General features: G+C 37.7%; 1 protein-coding gene across 6 annotated transcripts in view; it reads right to left on the bottom strand.

Moving 5' to 3' along the window:
• SLC39A10 (solute carrier family 39 member 10) overlaps positions 1-19,890 on the bottom strand; it is a 163,521-nt gene that overhangs the window by 75,507 nt on the left and 68,124 nt on the right. For 4 of the 6 annotated variants that reach the window (XM_070769605.1, XM_070769597.1, XM_070769640.1 and 1 more), the window contains one exon: positions 17,527-17,640. The exons of the other annotated variants lie outside the window; for them this stretch is intronic. The gene's annotated coding sequence lies outside the window, so the exon portion shown is untranslated. The remainder of the gene's footprint in view (positions 1-17,526; positions 17,641-19,890) is intronic. 6 annotated transcript variants of the gene reach the window in all.

Here is a 19,890-nt window from a genome sequence, read left to right as displayed (position 1 = left end):
GTACCAGAGAGGAAGGGGCCACACACAAGTCTGTCCAGTTTGCTAGGAAAAGCAGGTTCGTACGGCCGATACCATCCTAGCTGCTGAAACATGATCCCCGCTCCTAGGACAGGTCTTGTGTTGTCTTTTCTCCAAGAATCACTTCTTCAGATGTAAAAGGCAGTCTTGTAGAGCTGCTCTCTCCAGTTGTGCAGCCCTGAGATCCCCGAGGACTGTCCATGGGTTTCCCACCCCAGTTGGCTAACAGCACTCCCAAGCTCAAACTACCCACAATTGCACTCATCTCACATGCTAGTAAAGTAATGCTCAAAATTCTCCAAGCCAGGCTTTAGCAATATGTGAATCGTGAACTTCCTGATGTCCAAGCTGGTTTTAGAAAAGGCAGAGGAACCAGAGATCAAATTGCCAACATCTGCTGGATCATGGAAAAAGCAAGAGAGTTCCAGAAAAACATCTATTCCTGCTTTACTGACTATGTCAAAGCCTTTGACTATGTGGATCACAATAAACTGTGGAAAATTCTGAAAGAGATGGGAATACCAGACCACCTGACCTGCCTCTTGAGAAATCTGTATGCAGGTCAGGAAGCAACAGTTAGAACTGGACATGGAACAACAGACTGGTTCCAAATAGGGAAAGGAGTACGTCAAAGCTGTATATTGTCACCCTGCTTATTTAACTTCTATGCAGAGTACATCATGAGAAACGCTGGACTGGAAGAAGCACAAGCTGGAATCAAGATTGCCGGGAGAAATATCAATCACCTCAGATATGCAGATGACACCACTCTTATGGCAGAAAGTGAAGAGGAACTAAAAAGCCTCTTGATGAAAGTGAAAGAGGAGAGTGAAAAAGTTGGCTTAAAGCTCAACATTCAGAAAACGAAGATCATGGCATCTGGTCCCATCACTTCATGGAAAATAGATGGGGAAACAGTGGAAATAGTGTCAGACTTTATTTTGGGGGGCTGCAAAATCACTGCAGATGGTGACTGCAGCCATGAAGTTAAAAGATGCTTACTCCTTGGAAGGAAAGTTATGATAGCATATTGAAAAGCAGAGACATTACTTTGCCAACAAAGGTCCATCTAGTCAAGGCTATGGTTTTTCCTGTGGTCATGTATGGATGTGAAAGTTGGACTGTGAAGAAGGCTGAGCGCCGAAGAATTGATGCTTTTGCACTGTGGTGTTGGAGAAGACTCTTGAGAGTCCCTTGGACTGCAAGGAGATCCAACCAGTCCATTCTGAAGGAGATCAGCCCTGGGATTTCTTTGAAAGGAATGATGCTAAAGCTGAAACTCCAGTACTTTGGCCACCTCATGCGAAGAGTTGACTCATTGGAAAAGACTCTGATGCTGGGAGGGATTGGGGGCAGGAGGAGAAGGGGAAGACAGAGGATGAGATGGCTGGATGGCATCACTGACTCAGTGGACGTGAGTCTGAGTGAACTCCAGGAGTTGGTGATGGACAGGGAGGCCTGGCGTGCTGCGATTCATGGGGTCGCAGAGTCGCACACGACTGAGCAACTGAACTGAACTGAATGGTTCAATTTGATTGACATGCCTGGCAAGTGAGATCATTTTAAGCTGGTTAGCTAATTCAATAAAATCAGTTTCAAGTTCTTCAAGGACTTCCCTGGTGGATCAGACGGTAAAGCGTCTGTCTACAATGTGGGAGACCTGGGTTCGATACCTGGGTTGGGAAGATCCCCTGGAGAAGGAAATGGCAATCCACTCCAGTACTATTGCCTGGAAAATCCCATGGACAGAGGAGCCTGGTAGGCTAGAGTCCATGGGGTCGCAAAGAGTCGGATACAACTGAGAGACTTCACTTCACTTCACAGTTCAATTTAACACAAATTATCAACATGGAAATGAATTAACAGTAAGTTACCAAGGGTCCATCTAGTCAAGGCTATGGTTTTTCCAGTGGTCATGTATGGATGTGAGAGTTGGAATGTGAAGAAAACTGAGCACCAAAGAATTGATGCTTTTGAACTGTGATGTTGGAGAAGACTCTTGAGAGTCCCTTGGACTGCAAGGAGACCCAACCAGTCCATCGTAAAGGAGATCAGTCCTGGGTGTTCTTTGGAAGGAATGATACTAAAGCTGAAACTCCAGTACTTTGGCCACCTCATGCGAAGAGTTGATTCATTGGAAAAGACTCTGATGCTGGGAGGGATTGGGGGCAGGAGGAGAAGGGGATGACAGAGGATGAGACGGCTGGATGGCATCACCAACTCGATGGACGCGAGTTTGAGTGAACTCCGGGAGATGGTGATGAACAGGGAGGCCTGGCGTGCTGCAATTCATGGGGTCGCAAAGAGTTGGACACGACTGAGCGACTGAACTGAACTGAACTGACCATGTAAATATGTTTAAAAGCAAGTTCATTTATGTAACCAGTTAAATTAATAAAGTCATTTTTAAATTCATTTTAAAATGTCATCATATGCGAGCAAATTTCAAATCTTGCCTAGGGCTTCCAAATAATTAATAATGGGACTCATTCCACTAATGACATTTATAAAAATAATCAAATACACCTTTTAAAGCCAAGATACACTTGGTTTATCTTAACAAATATTGCTTACCTTTATTTATTAAGAATCTGACAGCAAGAAAGCAGCAAAATTCTAAATATTCAGGAAGTCAGTAAATGAATTGTCAAAACAAACTTGTAGCGATTTATGAAAATTTTTGCACTGTTTCTAAGTAAAGCTCAAATCATATTTTACTTTTATTAGAATAAGCCACTTTTGCATTCTTCATAGAATCCCATAAATCACCTCTTCTTACCAGCATACATCTTTACAAGTTTTTGAAACTTCCTAATACTTTGTGAGGAATGATTCTGGCATACTCAGTAGTTAGCAACCTACTATGCTTCACCTTTTCCTTGTAAATCTCACTTATAGCCTCTAATGATTTCATCACATTCAAGTTTCATTCCAGTTACAATGATGGTTGCTTTCTCTAAACAGTTGGATTTCAGTTTTTTTTCCCACCCTAAACACGTGAAGATATATGGCTTAAAATGTGCCAGGTGCCATTTCTGTACTGTGAATATGGTAACTAATTTTATTCCTATGACAGCCCTGCAAGGTAGATATTATTATGCCCATTTCATGGATAAAGAAAACTGAGGTAGTTAGCAAGGGGTTGGAGCCACAAGCCCAATCCAGATAGTCTGGCTCTGGAGGTTATCCTTACATTACTTTATTCTTATCTAGATACTATGTGCAGGTCCCAATTTTTCTGAGAATATCTCCATACTTTCTCTGCAAAATTTGGTAATTAAAAAAAAAAAATAGTAGAACCATAAAGTGGTAGTTTTCCAGGCTGTAAATGTAACAGGTCAATGAAAATTGTAAATGGAATAGAGAATAAAAACATTTAAAGATACTTATAATGTGGACATTTGATTTATCTTTGAGCTTGACTAGCTTGAATCAATTCCCAGGGAGATTATTCCAGTCTCTTAAATTAAAATGTTAATTAGCCAATTTGGTTATACATTTAGATGAAAGCTTTCCCGTCTTTATGGTGACTTGATGTAATTGTTCAAGTATTTATTTATGCTAGTTAAGTCATTAAAAATTAGGCAGAATCAGGTGTATGTTAATAACTTTGATCACAGTCATATATATATGAGTTATTAATGTGGTAATCAATGAAGAACTGGTCAAGTGCAGGCAAATATATCCCAGCAGATTTAAACTAAAATTCAGTTAGGGGATTAAAAGTTCATTTCAGTCCTTGAATTTAGATGAATCTACCTCCTCTGCAAGTCTACCTTGGGGAAAAAAGGCAAATTTTAAGGGATGAAACTATTTACAGGTAAAAGTTTGTGCTCCTTTGATGTGCAGGCCACTACATAGCTGGAAAATTAGGGCAAAGAAAATATGATTCTTTACCTAAAGTTGCTTACAGCCCAGTCAGGGAGGTAATTGAAAAGACAATTACAGTACAGAGTGATAAGGGCTGTGTTCGCGATAATATGGGTTGCTATGGCTGCAAAAATGCTAAATGGCACTCCTAGCTTTATACAAGTTCCAAACAAAATCCCCTTCACTCACACTCACTCTGCCTCATTGGAGGCACAAGTAAACTGAGGATTCTGCATGAAGAATACCAAAATCACGTGTCTCCTGTTCTACCTTATGTGTGGGGTGTTTCCAGAGAGACCAGGAATGTGTGCTCTGAGGAAAGCCTTTTAAGTTCTCAGGGTGGAGAGAGTCCACAACAAACATTATACATTATCTTTTCAGAGAATCACGTGTGTGCATTAGTCTTTACTTAAACTTTCTAGAATTTACATCAAACAGTAACTACTTTTGATTATGACTTTAGCATGAGCCTCTCTTCCTGTATGTTTCCCAGTTCCTTACATTTTTTAAAATACCTGATTCGTGAGCAATGTTAGAAATGTAAGTAGAATGTATCTGACCATTCCAGATGATACTGATTGCAAAATAACCAAGCTTTGTAGCAGAGATATTTGGGATTTTTCCTCTACACATTTTTATTAAGGTGTTTTATTATTTATTATTCCTATATTTATTATTATAGGGAGCACATTTGGGAAATATTTGCACCTTTGCTATCATCAAAAAGACATGTTATAAATCACCTGTATTGTATTCTATGGCCTAATTTTCCTTTTTATAATTGTATAGGCATAAGGGAGTAGGAAATAGAAATTAGGTATCAACAGAATCATAAAAATTTCCAACTTGCTTTGCTCTATGAAACCCCTGGAGAACTAGCCAGTCAATTCAAAGACTAGATGATACCCTACATCCTAGACATTGGCTCCTCCAAATTAGGTACTAGATCCAACATGTAACTGTGTCCACTGTAACTTTTAATAAAGGTTGAAAGAAGTTAGAAAGCCTAAGTTTGGAAATCCATATGTGTAATATTAAATTGGTTCAGAGAGCTTGATTGCCTGTGTCAGGCCAGATGGTATTTGTGCTTGTGAAATGAGACCCAAATTGGAAAACTATACCATCACTTGGGCTTCCCTGGTGGCTTAGCAGTAAACGATCCCCCTGCAATGCAGGAGCCGCATGAGACACGAGTTTGATGCCTGAGTGAGAAAGATCCCCTGGAGGATTGCATAGCAACCCACTCCAACTTTCTTGCCTGGAGAATCCCCATGGGCAGAGGAGCATGGCAGGCTATAGTCCATAAGGTTGCAAAGAGTCAGACACAACTAAAGTGATTTAGCATGCATGCACCCAACCATCACTTAGAAAATAATCTCTTTGCAATTATGTTCCTAATTTAGTATCTGTCAAAGACTGTCTTTGAAGCATTTCAAATCTTATCTAGAAGCTATGCTGAGCCAAAATACTAAATAATGCAATACTAAATGATAACAATTATTAATCATAATTATAACAAGCAGTTACAGTATAGTGTTTACTATGTGCTGACACTAATATTCCAAAGTTACATTATTGATGGTCAACAAACAAATAATAAATATGGGAAAAAGTATTCTTAAACCCATTCCCATGTTTTGCATGGGTTAAAAAAAAAAAAAAGACTGTTCAAAAAAAGACCGGTTTGGTCAAAAGTTGCTTTGGTCAGTAATTTGAATCCTAGTTAGATTTTAATATTCTTTTTCTAGGTATAGGTAGGAGATTTAGGTAGACTAATAATTATTAACTCATTTGAGACATTAACTGGGAATCATGTGTGTTTTGGGCTTCTCTGGTGGCTCAGCAGTAAAGAACCTGCCGGCCAAGGCAGGAGATATAGGTTCGATCCCTGGGTCCAGAAGATCCCCTGGAGAAGGAAATGACAACACACTCCAGTGTTCTTGCCTGGGAAATCCCATGGACAGAGGAGCCTGGTGGGCTACAGTCCATGTGCGAAAGAGTCAGACACAACTTAGCAACTAGACAACAACAACATGTGTTTTCTAGTCTTTATACTGCCAGCAGGACCGGCTATAAAGCTTTCTAGGGCCCAGTGAAGAATGAAAATGTGGGACCCCTTGATCCAAACTATTAAGAATTTCAAGATGGCAACAACAGAGCAATATACCAAGCACAGACCCTTCTTAGCATGGTGTCCCATGTGATTGTACAGGTTGCATGGCCATGATGAAGCCAACTCTGACTGGCCATTAATACTTTAGTGGGTTTTTTTTTTTTATAATTCTTCCCAAAGACAAAAAAAAAAAATCCTGAGAATAAATTTAATTATAAAAAGGTAGTCAATAAATTAATCAAAATCTTTATAGATTTTATAAATTCTTTACATGATATGGCAAGTTACTGAGGAGATAACCCCTTAGAAGGTATGGATCATGTGACATTTTAGACTGTTGAAGTTATAACCAAAGTATTCAACATATAGCATTTCAACATGGGAGCCTGTTTTGTTCCTAATTTGAAGAATTCAGTTGTAAAATGAAGTATGAGACAACTAGGAAATTTTTAATACTGATGGAACGTTTGATAATAAGGAAATATTATTAATTTTTAAATGTATGGTAATAAAATTGGGCCTAAAAAAAGAATTCTTCTCTTTTAGAGGAATAGAAGAGAATTAATAGATGAAATAAGATTGTCTGAGTTTTGCTTTAAAATAATCCAATGAGAGTACAGATGATGCAAGGTTATTTCTGTATAAATTGTTGAAGGGGTTGATGGTTATATGGGTAGTCATTCTATTTTCTCTACTTTTGTGTTTTAAAAATTCCATAATAACAGTAAAATATGAAGCACTGTAATAAATGCAAATTAACCAAATATACCTAGTGTCTATAATGTTCCAGTAATTGGACCAAATAGGCACATGGATAATTTTATAAATGTAGAGCTCTTTAAGTACAAGTTTTCAGAATTAGTCTGTATTTTTTCCCTATTTTAAATAAGAAGTTCAAAAACTAACAATAGCCTTAGAGCTGGAGCAATTCTGAGATAACCAAAATGGATCAGTAAAGACATCAGCCAATATGATGCAGTCATGCCTGTGCCTAACACTTGTTTTTTTAATCAAATAGACTGGTCATTTGTGGGGCAAACTGGGCATGTCTTGAAAGTGATGCAGATGTGACTTTCAAATTATTTGGCTCCATTCTAAAATAGACCCACCCTCTTCGAAGGAAACAAACAAAAAATAACTAATTTGCATCTAACTTAAACTTTCAGCTGTATTTAGAACAAAACTCTAGTACTCCTATTTATATTTCATTTGAATTTTTATGCTTTCTAGCATTCCATACTGGAAGCAAAGGGCATCGTTTAAGTATTTACTACATTTGTGCACTATTTAAACTGTTAAATTTAAATAACAATTTAACAGCATTGTTAATGGAAAAGTTTGGTGATTATAATCAGTCACTTCTAGATTAAACTGGTAGTGGGAATTGTGTTAAGAGTTAGAGAGGACGTGTAGCAGCTAACCCCAAATTACTTTAACAATGAAGCTCTGGTGAGCTTGTCTTTATTGGCGACAGGTGAATTGACTTGTGGACTAACCATGGTTAAGAATGACAGAATCTTACCAGTTTGGGGCTGATGAGGCAAGTTCTGCCAGTGAAACACGATTGACATGTAGAGGACAGGTAAGAAGGAGACTGAGAAATTCAAGTTCAAGTTTCTGGTTTCTTCTTTCTTGTCTCCCTCATCCAACCCCAACCTACGATAAGTTGGCACTTCTTTCAAACCATTAATAATTATTCTGCAAAATGATTTATCCATTCCAACAATTTGTATAAAAGGTGATAGAATGACCAAATATCATTTTGCTGACTTTAATGTATAAGCAAAATAATATTATTTAATAACTATCTTCTATGAAAGATGAATGGAGATTTACAGTATCAAATCAATCCACACAACACAAATGAAACAAGGGCATGTATTTCAGAAGAAGGGCATGTATTTCTTATTATTTTATGAGTAAACAGTGGATATTTATACATTCTGACTTCTCTTTCCTTCCTTTCATAGCCAAGATTCTTAAAATGTTGTGTTTTTTGTTTTTTTCCCAAACTCATTCAGCCCACTTTCTCAACTCACCTACTGAAATTGAGCTTTCACCACTAGCAGGTTACCCAAATGCCACCTTAGTTGCTCACTCTAGTGCTCACTTTTAACTGTATTGTTTCATTTCTCTGCTCCTTTTCAGGCAGTTTAAAACCCTTCCTCCTTCAAATACTCAGGAAATTTGATGGATCTGATGATAGGTGAGGAAGACTTGCTCAGGACACAGAGCATGAAAAGTAACCAGAGAGGTGGTACCTTTCTACCAGACTGACTGCCCAACAAGTCAGAAACCTGTCTAGTTGTCCCACCATCAGCTTTGTTCCCCTTCAGGTAAGAATCCTCCCCGTTCATGTTAACAGAAGACAGCACACTTCTGATAGTTTATCAACTTGCTAGAGACTCCTTTCCTATCTTCTTCATGGTCTTCTTTTCTCTAAAGTCCCACACATGTAAGCAATTTCTTCTGGGTCCTCTTAATTATCATTCTACACCAGTGTTTGTGAAGGAGAGTTCTAAGGATGACTTGTATCAGCATTGGAGACTATAAGGATTCTTATGAAAAGTGCAATTTACCACCCTTACCCTAGTGAACCAGCATCTTGGGAACGAAACTCAAAATCTGTATTTTAAATCACCTCTCAGGTAATTCTTACTAAGAAATCAGGGCTGAGAATTACTGTTTTACCCACTCAACCTAGATTATTTTATCCAATCCCATGGCTTCAGTTACTATCTATATGTTGATGACATCTGTCTCCTTGTTTTCAGATATAAAGATTCTACTTGATATCTCAGGCAACTCTAATTTAAGATGTCCTAAATTGAACACACTGTCTCCCAATCCTGCCATTCTTCCCTTGTTTCCCCCATAGTTTTCTACTTCACTCCCAGAAGGGGGGAAAAAAAGTAGTAGTGAAATAGTCATTCTTGCCTCCTCTCTCAATTCATTCTCTCCTTATAACATTTTTTCTTGGCCTCATCACGAGGCATGTGGGATCTTAGTCACCCAACCAGGGATAGAACCCACGCTGCCTGTATTGAAAGGTGGGGTCTTAACCACTGGACCACCAGAGAAATCCTCCTTATGACTCTTGACTCCTACTTTTCAGTACATCCAAGTCACTCCCCTACAGCTAGACTAGTAGCCTAAAACTAGTTGGCATCTTTTCAAGCCCACCTCTGATCCATCCTCCACAGTGAAAATGGGAATCATCACTAACTCAATCAGACCACTCCCAGGCAAAAACTTTTCAAAGCCTCACACCACCCTTTCACATTATCTCTGAAGATTTATCTATTACTTCACCCTAAAACTATACTGTCCAACATAGTAGCCCCTAGCCACATGTGACTGTGAGCACTTGAAATGTGGTTAGTCCAATTTGAAATGTGCTTTAAGTGTAATTCATCTATTAGATTTCTCAAACATTGTACCAAAAAAAAGTAAAAATGTGTCATTGATAATTTTCCATATTGGTTACATTGCTGAGATGATACAATTTTTTAAAACATTGGGCTAAATAAAATATTGTTAAAATTTTTTACCTGATTCCTTTTATTTTCTTAATGTGACTTCTAAAAATGTTTAAATCACATAGGTGCTTCACATTATACTTCTAGAACTCTATAATCCAGCCAAACTGAAAGACTTGTTACTCCCTTAAAAGTTACACTTTTCCTTGCTTAAAGTGTCCCCTCTCCTCTGTACCCCTTTCCCTTCTTTCATCTGATTACCTCCCACTTGTCCTTCAGCAATGACACACACTCGAAATTTCCTGCCCCTTTTCCTTCCCAAATCAGTTCTGGGTTAGCTGTACTTCCTACACGCTTGCACGAACAGCACATAGCTTGCAATGTACCGCACTTGTGGTTTACTTGTCTACCCCAATCTTTGTCTCCTATGCACTCCAATTGCTTGTTAGCAGGACTGTGGCTTGTTCAATGCGGTATCCTTAGTTTCTAGCACATTACTTGGTTCAAAGTAGATATGGAGTAAATACTAGTGGAATGGCTGTAGAAAATGACTTCCATGAAACATGGCTAATAGTATGTGGGGAAAGAGTAATAGGCTAATACTCTAACTTTATCCTTAATTTGTCTACACACCCTATCAAACAGCATCCCCAAGCCTCTCTTGACTCTAGTAAAAATTTTAAATGTCATCAGTTAATTCAAATGATCAGAGAACAAAATGAACACAACTTTTGTCTTCTAAATATTTTTAAACTGCTTTACTGCTAGATGTTCATTGTGAGAAAAATTACCTATTCATTGGAAAACATTTTTATACCATTTCTGAAGATCAAGTCTTTGGAGGAATTTAAGTAAGACCTAAAATCAAATGATTTTTCTCTGTAATCTCGCACTGCTGGCATTCACAGAGAAGTTTTGAATACATCAAAAATTCTGGCATACTCACATTATAATTAACATTTACCACATTACTCTCTGTTAAAAGGAAAAGTTAGCAGATAGCAAATATAAAAACTATATAGTCCATGGAATTCTCTAGGCCAGAATACTGGAGTGGGTAGCCTCTTCCTTCTCCAGGGGATCTTCCCAACCCAGAGATTGAAGCCAGGTCTCCTGCATTGCAGGTGGGTTCTTTACCAGCTGAGTCACAAGGGAGGGCTCTAAATATAAAAGTAGTAAGAACAGATCATAACTATTTTCTCAGTCTCATCAGATATAAAATTTAAGTGACTCTTCAGTGTTCATCCAATTAGATCACTCTGGGTTTTGTTTTGTTTTGTTTAAAACTTTGAGATTTTTCATGCCTGTGTTCACCATGCGGATGAAACGGCTAACTCAAGTCACCACTGAACTGGAATATATAAAAGAGACACAGGAGTCACTGAAAGAGATCCTAATGGCCAAGGCTGGAACAATTTGAACAACAAAATAAATACAGTTTTGGATTACATGTAAAAATATGAAATAAGTATCCAGGAATCCATATGGATATAAATAGATAATTAGATATATTTTAAAATGAGGGAGAATAAACAAATATCTCAATATCTCAATAAACAAATATTGTAAAATAATTGCAAATTATTTATATGATCCTCTGTTTTCAAGAAGGGGGTCTCCTCATCTTAGTTGTGGGTTATTCATAATGACTTCCTTTTAAAGAGGACAGTATGAAGAGAAGCTGGGAGAGTAACTTCATAGCGGGGAAATCTAACAAACACTAACACAGCCAGCTGATCAAAAACACCAACACTGATAAATCATGCGAATAGTATGTACCTTTGAAAGAAAGTGATTAAAATGGCACTTTCCCAGGACTTTGCAAATAGTCCAGTGGTTAAGACTTCAAGGCAGGGGGTGTGGGTTCAATTTCTGGGCTAGGGAACTAAGATCTCACATGCCACACAGGGCAACCAATAAATAAATAAATAAAATAGCACATTCCCTCTGTGATCTTCCTTCCTAAAAACTCCATAACCCCAGCCAAAATCATGGGAGAAACATAGGACCATTCTACAAAATACCTGGCCAATATTCCTGAAAACTGTTATTATCATCAAAAACATGGAAAATTTGAGAAACTGTCAAAACCAAGAGGAACCTAAGAATATATGATGACTATAATGTGATAACCTGGATGGGATTCTGAAACAACAACCGTGACAAAAAAAAAAGACATTGGGTAAAAACTAAGGAAATCTGAATAAACTATGGACTTTAGTTATTAACAGTGCATCACTTCTGGTTCATCAGTTGCAGCAAATAGATCATCATAACCAAAGTAAGATGTTAATAGGAAAAGCTAGATGTTGGCTATGTAAGAACTCCCTGTGGTATCTACTACATTTCTATGTACCTAAAAGTATTAAAAACAGATGTTTTAAAAGTCATCATCTATTTGTTACTTGCAAAATATTGCCTTTTCATAATCATCCTGTACTGTAGGATAATTACCTAGTGTAAACTCTCTCTTCTTTAGCCTCTTCACTAATACTTCTCTTTATTCTCTTCCTGAATAGCACTCTTTTCCAGTCTTTAATAGTGGATTATTCTTCCCATTTCCTGACATTTCCTACATTTCTACCTTTGACTGCCTCGTCTTATCACTTTATCTCTCACGGGGAAAGAAATCTTACCAGTTCCAACAACTTCAACTATGACTTTCATGATGAACATTCCAAGATCTGTATTCCAAGCCTAATCTCTCTTTTACAAGTCAGACCAGGACGTCCCTGGTAGCACAGTGGATAAGAATCTACCTGTCAACGCAGGGGACACATGTTTGGTCCCTGGTCTGGGAAGATCCCACATACCACGGAGCAACTAAGCTTGTGTGCCACAACTACTGAAGCCCATGCACCTAGAGCCTGTGCTCTGAAACAAGAGCAGCCAATCAGTGAGAAACCCATGCACCACACCTAGACAGCAGCCCCAGCTGTCTGCAACTGGAGAAAGCCAGCACGCAGCAATGAAAGACCCAGAGCAACCAAAAATAAAATAAAAATAAATAAATAAACTGTTAAAAAGCCAAACCATAGTTCACCTACCTAACAGACATATCTACCTACTGACTTTCAGGGATATCAATATAAGTATGTTCAAAGAAGAAGCCCTTGTTTTAAACCTTAATTCTGTGACTCTTATTTTGTTCTCAATCACAATTAAGAGAATTATAATTGTCCAGTCATGTAATATGGAGAAGGAAATGGCAACATTTCAGTATTTTTGCCTGGAAAATACCAGGGACAGAGGAGCCTGGCAGGTAACAGTCTGACATGACTGAGCAACTAAACAATAAACAGGTCATTTCCTCTCCAATTTCATATGAATATTGTTTAGTTCTGTTTCTACTGCATTGATCTTCCCAGATAATAAGCCCCCTTGTGACTCAGACAGTAAAAAGTCTGCCTGTAATGCAGGAGACCCAGGTTCGATCCCTTGGAGAAGGAAATGGCAACCCACTCCAGTAATCTTGCCTGGAAAATCCCATAGATGGCGGAGCCTAGTAGGTACAGTCCATGAAGTCACAGAGTCAGACACGACTGAGCGACTTCACTTTCACTTTCTATTTCTACTGCATTGATCTTCCCAGTTAATTACCAATTTAACAATCAAAATAGCCTTGGCTGACTTGCAGAACCTAGAGGTGAGTCCATGGACAGCTGAGATTGCCAGTCCTGTGATGAGACAGTGATATGAGATGTTATTTTTTTATGTTCCCTGGGAAAGAAAGAAACATCCCCAGCTTGGAACCAAAGAACACCACTGCTTTTGAGAGCCAGACCAGAGACTCAGGCTGATTCCCAATGGATGTGAAAGACAACTAACCATCTCTATTTTCTGTGTGTGGCTTTTCAAGAAAGAGTTCCCCTAGAATCTGGCAGTCCAGGAGCACTGCAGTATGGGGTCTCTGTCCCTGAGACCTGAGAACCTTTTGCCAACATTTCCCGAAGACAAGTCATAGTTTGTGGATGGCACTGGAAAAATTCTCCTTCAGCTTCAAGTGTAGCCAGATCACTGATTTCTAATGAAGCCATTAACCATCCTGTCAATAGAATCCAGATTTTATTGAGACAACATAAAATCATCTACCAGGGCCCAAATGGTAAAACCCTGGACTAAACCAGGTGGTTTTCAAATGTTGGGGTTTCAGTAACTTTTTATACTCTTAAAAGTACTGAAGATTACAACGTACATTTGTTCACATGAGTCACATCTATCAGTATCTACCAGTTTAGAAACTAAAAGTCAAAAACCTTAAAGATATTAATTATAAAATAAAAATAACAAACCTGTTATATATTAATATAACTGACATTTTGGGGAAAATATATTTTTCAAGATAAAAAATTAAGAAATCTGGCTTATAGGAAAAGTAGATTCTCATATCTGCTTCTGCATTCACTCTGTTGTTTGGTTGGAGTGCATTAAGAAAATCCAGCTTCATACAAATAAATAGTTGAAAAAAAGTATTTTAATAGCCTCTTCAGATACTTTTGGATATTCTTTGATACTACACCCAAACTCAAAAAATGTTTGTTCCTCAAAAGTTAGTTACAACACAGAATCTGAAACAGATCAATAAAATTTTATGCTCAGTTACCCTTAAATCTTTTAGTCTGTTTTGGTCTTTGAATCACCCATGAGTAATTTTATAACATGCGGTGATCATTGGGAAAATACTGATTTACTGAGTTATGAAGATCTTTCAAATGCTGACATATTTCATCACACCATATCAAAAAATCATTTCTGTTAATACTACTATAAATATCATTAGAAAATATATTTGAGTACTGGGAAGCTGTCAAGTCCACAGTGGTGGATATGAGTTATCCAGCATCGTAATTTTCACCTGAAACCTTGAATTTTATCATTTGCAACAAATATTGTCAGTTGTTTTCCTTGAAGTGACAGGCTCCCTTTGTTCATTTTCAAGAAAAATGTCAGCAAAACACCCATGTCTGAATAACCATACTTTGTTTGTCAGTCTTTTAGGTTGGTTTTTTTGTTTGTTTTTTTTTTTAAGCGTTCCATGAAAAAAGCAGCCATTTAAGCTCACAACTTAAATCATACAATATGAGACTGAAATAACAAAAGCACTTCAGTATGGACCAGAAAACAACAAACTTTACGTGAGAGCCTGGCAGTAAAGAATACAATGACTACTAATACATGTTGATATCACAGGCTTTGATTTGTGCTAAGCAACCAGGAGTATTACCCACCATTGCTGTTTTTCACTATCAGTGGAGTGAAAAAGGCAGGAAACACCTTAGCATTTATTAGGGAAACCAATTTTAACCTTGTGAACTTCCTGAAAGAATCACTGGGCTCTCGGGTTTCATAAAACACTGCTGACTTAAGTCAATGTGATATTCCATTTCATTTACCAGTATGTTCTGGAATAGGTATGTGACATAATTCTGGTCAATAAGCCAAAAGGGCCTCTGAGATAGGTTTTTCCTTCCAGTAAGACATGTGGAAGTAGAGATTTCCTCTTTCTGCCTTAGGACTTTTTATCTACATGGGAAGTCTAGCAATAATCTGCTTACAAAGACAAACAACACACTGAATTTGGAAAATGGAAAGATGGAAAACATCTGGGCAAAGTGATGTTATTATTAAATCACTGAATTATTAAACTTTGTTGAACCTTCTACTGTATTCAACTTTTGTCCTATCTCTAGAATTCTTATGTGAAGTCATAATTTCCCTTATTGTTTAAATTCCTTTTGACAGGTCTTATGTTCCTTAAAGATGAAAGCATCTTTATTCATTCATTCATACTTCCTGTCAACCCATCACTATTCAAAAGACCCCAAAAGTTTGGTCATTACAGCTTGATACATTCCAAACTCCCTGAATTGAGCAGCAAAACAAAATTATTACAAGCCATTTAACAATAGCTGAAAGAGGCATACCAAGTTGAACAATTTAAATAGCTCACTTATATGGAGGCAGATCAAATACAAGATAATGAATTTTAATAAAAACATGAGAACCATTGAAAGGATTAGAATATAACACCAAACTCTGAGGGACTTAAAAAACAATACTTCGGAATAACAGAGTAATCAGGATCAGAAAGCAACCAGGCATTCAAAGTCAAAACACTTGGAATCTATCCAAGTTTCAAGAAATCAAATGGCACCTGGAGATTATCATACTAAGTGAAGTCAGACAGCGAAAGACAAATGTCATATGATATCACTTACATGTGGCATCTAAAAAAAAAGATACAAATGAACTTATTTTCAAAGCAGAAACAGTCTCACAGACTTAAAGAACAATTTATGGTTATGGGAGGGGGAAGGGTGGAGGGAGGAATAGATTAGGAGTGTGGGATTGACAAGTACACAGTGCTATATTTAAAACAGATGACCAATAAAGACCTACTGTATAATATAGGGAATGCTGCTCAATATTCTGTGATAACCTAAATGAGAAAAGAATTTGAAAAAGAATAGATACATGTATATGTATAACTGAATCACTTTGCTAACACAACATTGTTAATCAACTATGTTCCGGTATAAAATAAAAAGTAAAAGGAAAATTGCAGCACTATTTACAATAGCTAGAACATGGAAGCGACCTAGATGTCCACTGACAGATGAATGAATAAAGAAGCTGTGGTACATACATACAATGAAATATTACTTGGCCATAAAAAGGAATGCATTTGAGTTAGTTCAAGTTATGTGGATGAACCTAGAGCCTATCATACAGACTGAAGTAAGTCAGAAAGAGAAATATAAATATCATATACTGATGCATATATATGGAATCTAGAAAGATGGCAGCGATGAATTTATTTGCAGGGCAGCAATGGAGAAACAGACATAGAGAACAGACCTATGGTCACGGAGGGGAAGAGAGAAGGGAGAGGGTAAGACGTATGGAGAGAGTAACATGGAAACTTACAATACCATATATAAAATAGATAGCCAATGGGAATTTACTGTATGGATCAGGGAACTCAAACAGGGGCCCTGTGACAATCTAGAAGGGTGGAATGGGGAGGGAAACAGTAGGGAGGTTTGGAGGGAGGGGATATGGATATATCTATGGCTGACTTTTGTTGATGTTTGACAGAAAACAACAAAATTCTGTAAAGAGATTATCCTTTCATTAAAAAATGAGTGAAGTGGCAAAAAAAAAAAATCAAATTTCAAATTGTGTAGCAGATGAATAAGGAAGTATTCATTATTCTATGTTAACACAACAAACATATACCACCAAAATTGAAGATGTATTCATGAGTAAGAGATGTAACAATACATTTTTGAATTGTCAGGTTATAGTAAAGAGTTCTTTTCCAGATAAAACAGGCCCGTCTTTTGATACCTATATATGGGTTTGAAGATTTCTAATTCAAATTCTTTAACCTTTGAATCAAAGTGTGAGATTTAGAAAGGGAAATAAGTCCAAGAAATAAAAGAGAAACAAACTGTCTTCTAGACAGGAAAAATTATTATCACTTTCATTTATTTCTCCCATCTATTTCATCTCTGTGTGTCAGTGGAAAAGTAGAAATGGCCCACAGCTATTTGTGCCTTGCAAGATCAGAATTCCTGCCTCTGCACGGAAAATATAGTCTACCATATAAAGAATGGCTTTAGGGAAATAATTATCTCTCTCTGTAAAAGTCAACATTCAATTCCTCTAATGTAGTAATATAACAATTCTATAACTAAATGACAGAAATATATGTTTTAAACTCAACAATAAGCGCCATTGATTTACTTATGTATTTTACTTGAAACTAGCTCTGGAATGAGTAGAGTTACCACATCAAGATCTATTATTTTAGATGTTTCAAAATAGAGAAGTGTAATCTTTTAATCACCAAATGAAGTAACAGCCTTTGAATGATAAAGTAGCTTCAGTAACTCTGCTTTATAAGCATAATTAGTGGTCTTATATATAGTAGCATTCTGCATTTACTGAAGTTTTCCATCCTGTGTCGTAAATATAATCTAGTTGTTTTGTCTTTTATACCTTATAAACATTGATCATCATATCCATAAAATTGCTTGTTACCTTAGAATGTAGTAAAATTAGGACTTCCCTTGTGGCCCAGTGGTTAAGACTGCTGGTTAAGAGCTTCCACAGAAGGGAACACAGGTTTGACCTCTGGTCTGCCTCTTGAGAAACCTGTATGCAGGTCAGGAAGCAAAAATTAGAACTGGACATGGAACAGACTGATTCCAAATAGGAAAAGGAGTACATCAAGGCTGTATATTGTCGCCCTGCTTATTTAACTTCTATGCAGAGTACATCATGAGAAACGCTGGGCTGGAGGAAGCACAAGCTAGAATCAAGATTATGGCATCCGGTCCCATCACTTCATGGCAGATAGATGGGGAAACAGTGGAAACAGTGACTGACTTTATTTTCCTGGGTTCCAAAATCACTGCAGATGGTGATTGCAGCCGTGAAATTAAAAGACGCTTACTCCTTGGAAAGAAAATTATGACAAACCTAGACAGCATATTAAAAAGCAGAGACATTACTATTCCAACAAATGTCCATCTAGTCAAGGCTATGGTTTTTCCACTGGTCATGTATGGATGTGAAAGTTGGACTATAAAGAAAAGAAAGACTATAAAGAAAGCTGAGCACAGAAGAATTGATGTTTTTGAACTGTGGTGTTGGAGAAGACTCTTGAGAGTCCCTTGGACTGCAAGGAGATCCAACCAGTCCATCCTAAAGGAGATCAATCCTGGGTGTTCATTGGAAGGACTGATGTTAAAGCTGAAACTGCAGTACTTTGGCCACCCGATGTGAAGAGCTGACTCATTGGAAAAGACCCTGATGCTGGGAAAGATTGAGGGCAGGAGGGGAAGGGGACGACAGAGGATGAGATGGTTGGATGGCATCATCGACTTGATGGACATGGGTTTGGGTGGACTCCAGGAGTTGGTGATGGACAGGGAGGCCTGGTGAGCTGCGGTTCATGGGGTCACAAAGAGTCAGACAAGACTGACTGACTGAATTGAACTGAACTGGAAGTAAGATCCCATGTGCCATGCAGCAATGGCCAAAAGAAAAACAAAATGTAGTAAAATTCATCGTGTGACGATATCAGTATTCTCCCATATTCCTATTGCAAAGGACATAGATATTATATACTGGTAAATACTCATTTTTTTTTCTTTTTCTAGCTGTACCACAGGGCATGGGGGATATTAGTTCCACTCCCAGGAGTTAAACTCAAGCCCCCTGTGATGAATCCTAACCACTGAACCACCAAGAAATTCCTATACTGGTAAACATTCTTAATCACTAACTGAGATTTTTTCAAAAGTTATTTTCAGAGGTGACTCCAAATCAAAAGCCTAGCAAGGATTAGTCTATTTCCATTCTTTGCAGCCAAAGATAGAGAAGCTCTATACAGTCAGCAAAAACAAGACTAGAAGCTGACTGTGGCTCAGACCATGAACTCCTTATTGCCAAATTCAGACTGAAATTGAAGAAAGTAGGGAAAACCACTAGACCATTCAGGTATGACCTAAATCAAATCCCTTGTGATTATACAGTGGAAGTGAGAAATAGATTTAAGGGCATAGATCTGATAGATAGAGTGCCTGATGAACTATGGAATGAGGTTCATGACATTGTACAGGAGACAAGGATCAAGACCATTCCCATAGAAAAGAAATGCAAAAAAGCAAAATGGCTGTCTGAGGAGGCCTTACAAATACCTGTGAAAAGAAGAGAAGCGAAAAGCAAAGGAGAAAAGGAAAGAAACAAGCATCTAAATGCAGAGTTCCAAAGAATAGCAAGAAGAGATAAGAAAGCCTTCTTCAGCGATCAATGCAAAGAAATAGAGGAAAACAACAGAATGGGAAAGACTAGGGATCTCTTCAAGAAAATTAGAGATACCAAAGGAACATTTCATGCAAAGGTGGGCTCGATAAAGGACAGAAATAGTATAGACCTAACAGAAGCAGAAGATATTAAGAAGAGATGGAAAGAATACACAGAAGAACTACAAAAAAGATCTTCACGACCCAGATAATCACGATGGTGTGATCACTGACCTAGAGCCAGACATCCTGGAATGTGAAGTCAAGTGGGCCTTAGAAAGCATCACTACGAACAAACCTAGTGGAGGTGATGGAATTCCAGTTGAATTATTTCAAATCCTGAAAGATGATGCTGTGAAAGTGCTGCACTCAATATGCCAGCAAATTTGGAAGACTCAGCAGTGGCCACAGGACTGGAAAAGGTCAGTTTTCATTCCAATCCCAAAGAAAGGCAATGCCAAAGAATGCACAAACTACCGCACAATTGCACTCATCTCACACGCTAGTAAAGTAACGCTCAAAATTCTCCAAGCCAGGCTTCAGCAATACGTGAACCGTGAACTTCCTGATGTTCAAGCTGGTTTTAGAAAAGGCA

The sequence above is a fragment of the Bos indicus genome, chromosome 2, assembly GCF_029378745.1.
Source record: "Bos indicus isolate NIAB-ARS_2022 breed Sahiwal x Tharparkar chromosome 2, NIAB-ARS_B.indTharparkar_mat_pri_1.0, whole genome shotgun sequence".
Lineage (NCBI taxonomy): Eukaryota > Metazoa > Chordata > Mammalia > Artiodactyla > Bovidae > Bos > Bos indicus.
The sequence above is the reverse complement of the archived record's forward strand: the minus strand, read 5'-3'. Positions and strand labels throughout refer to the sequence as shown.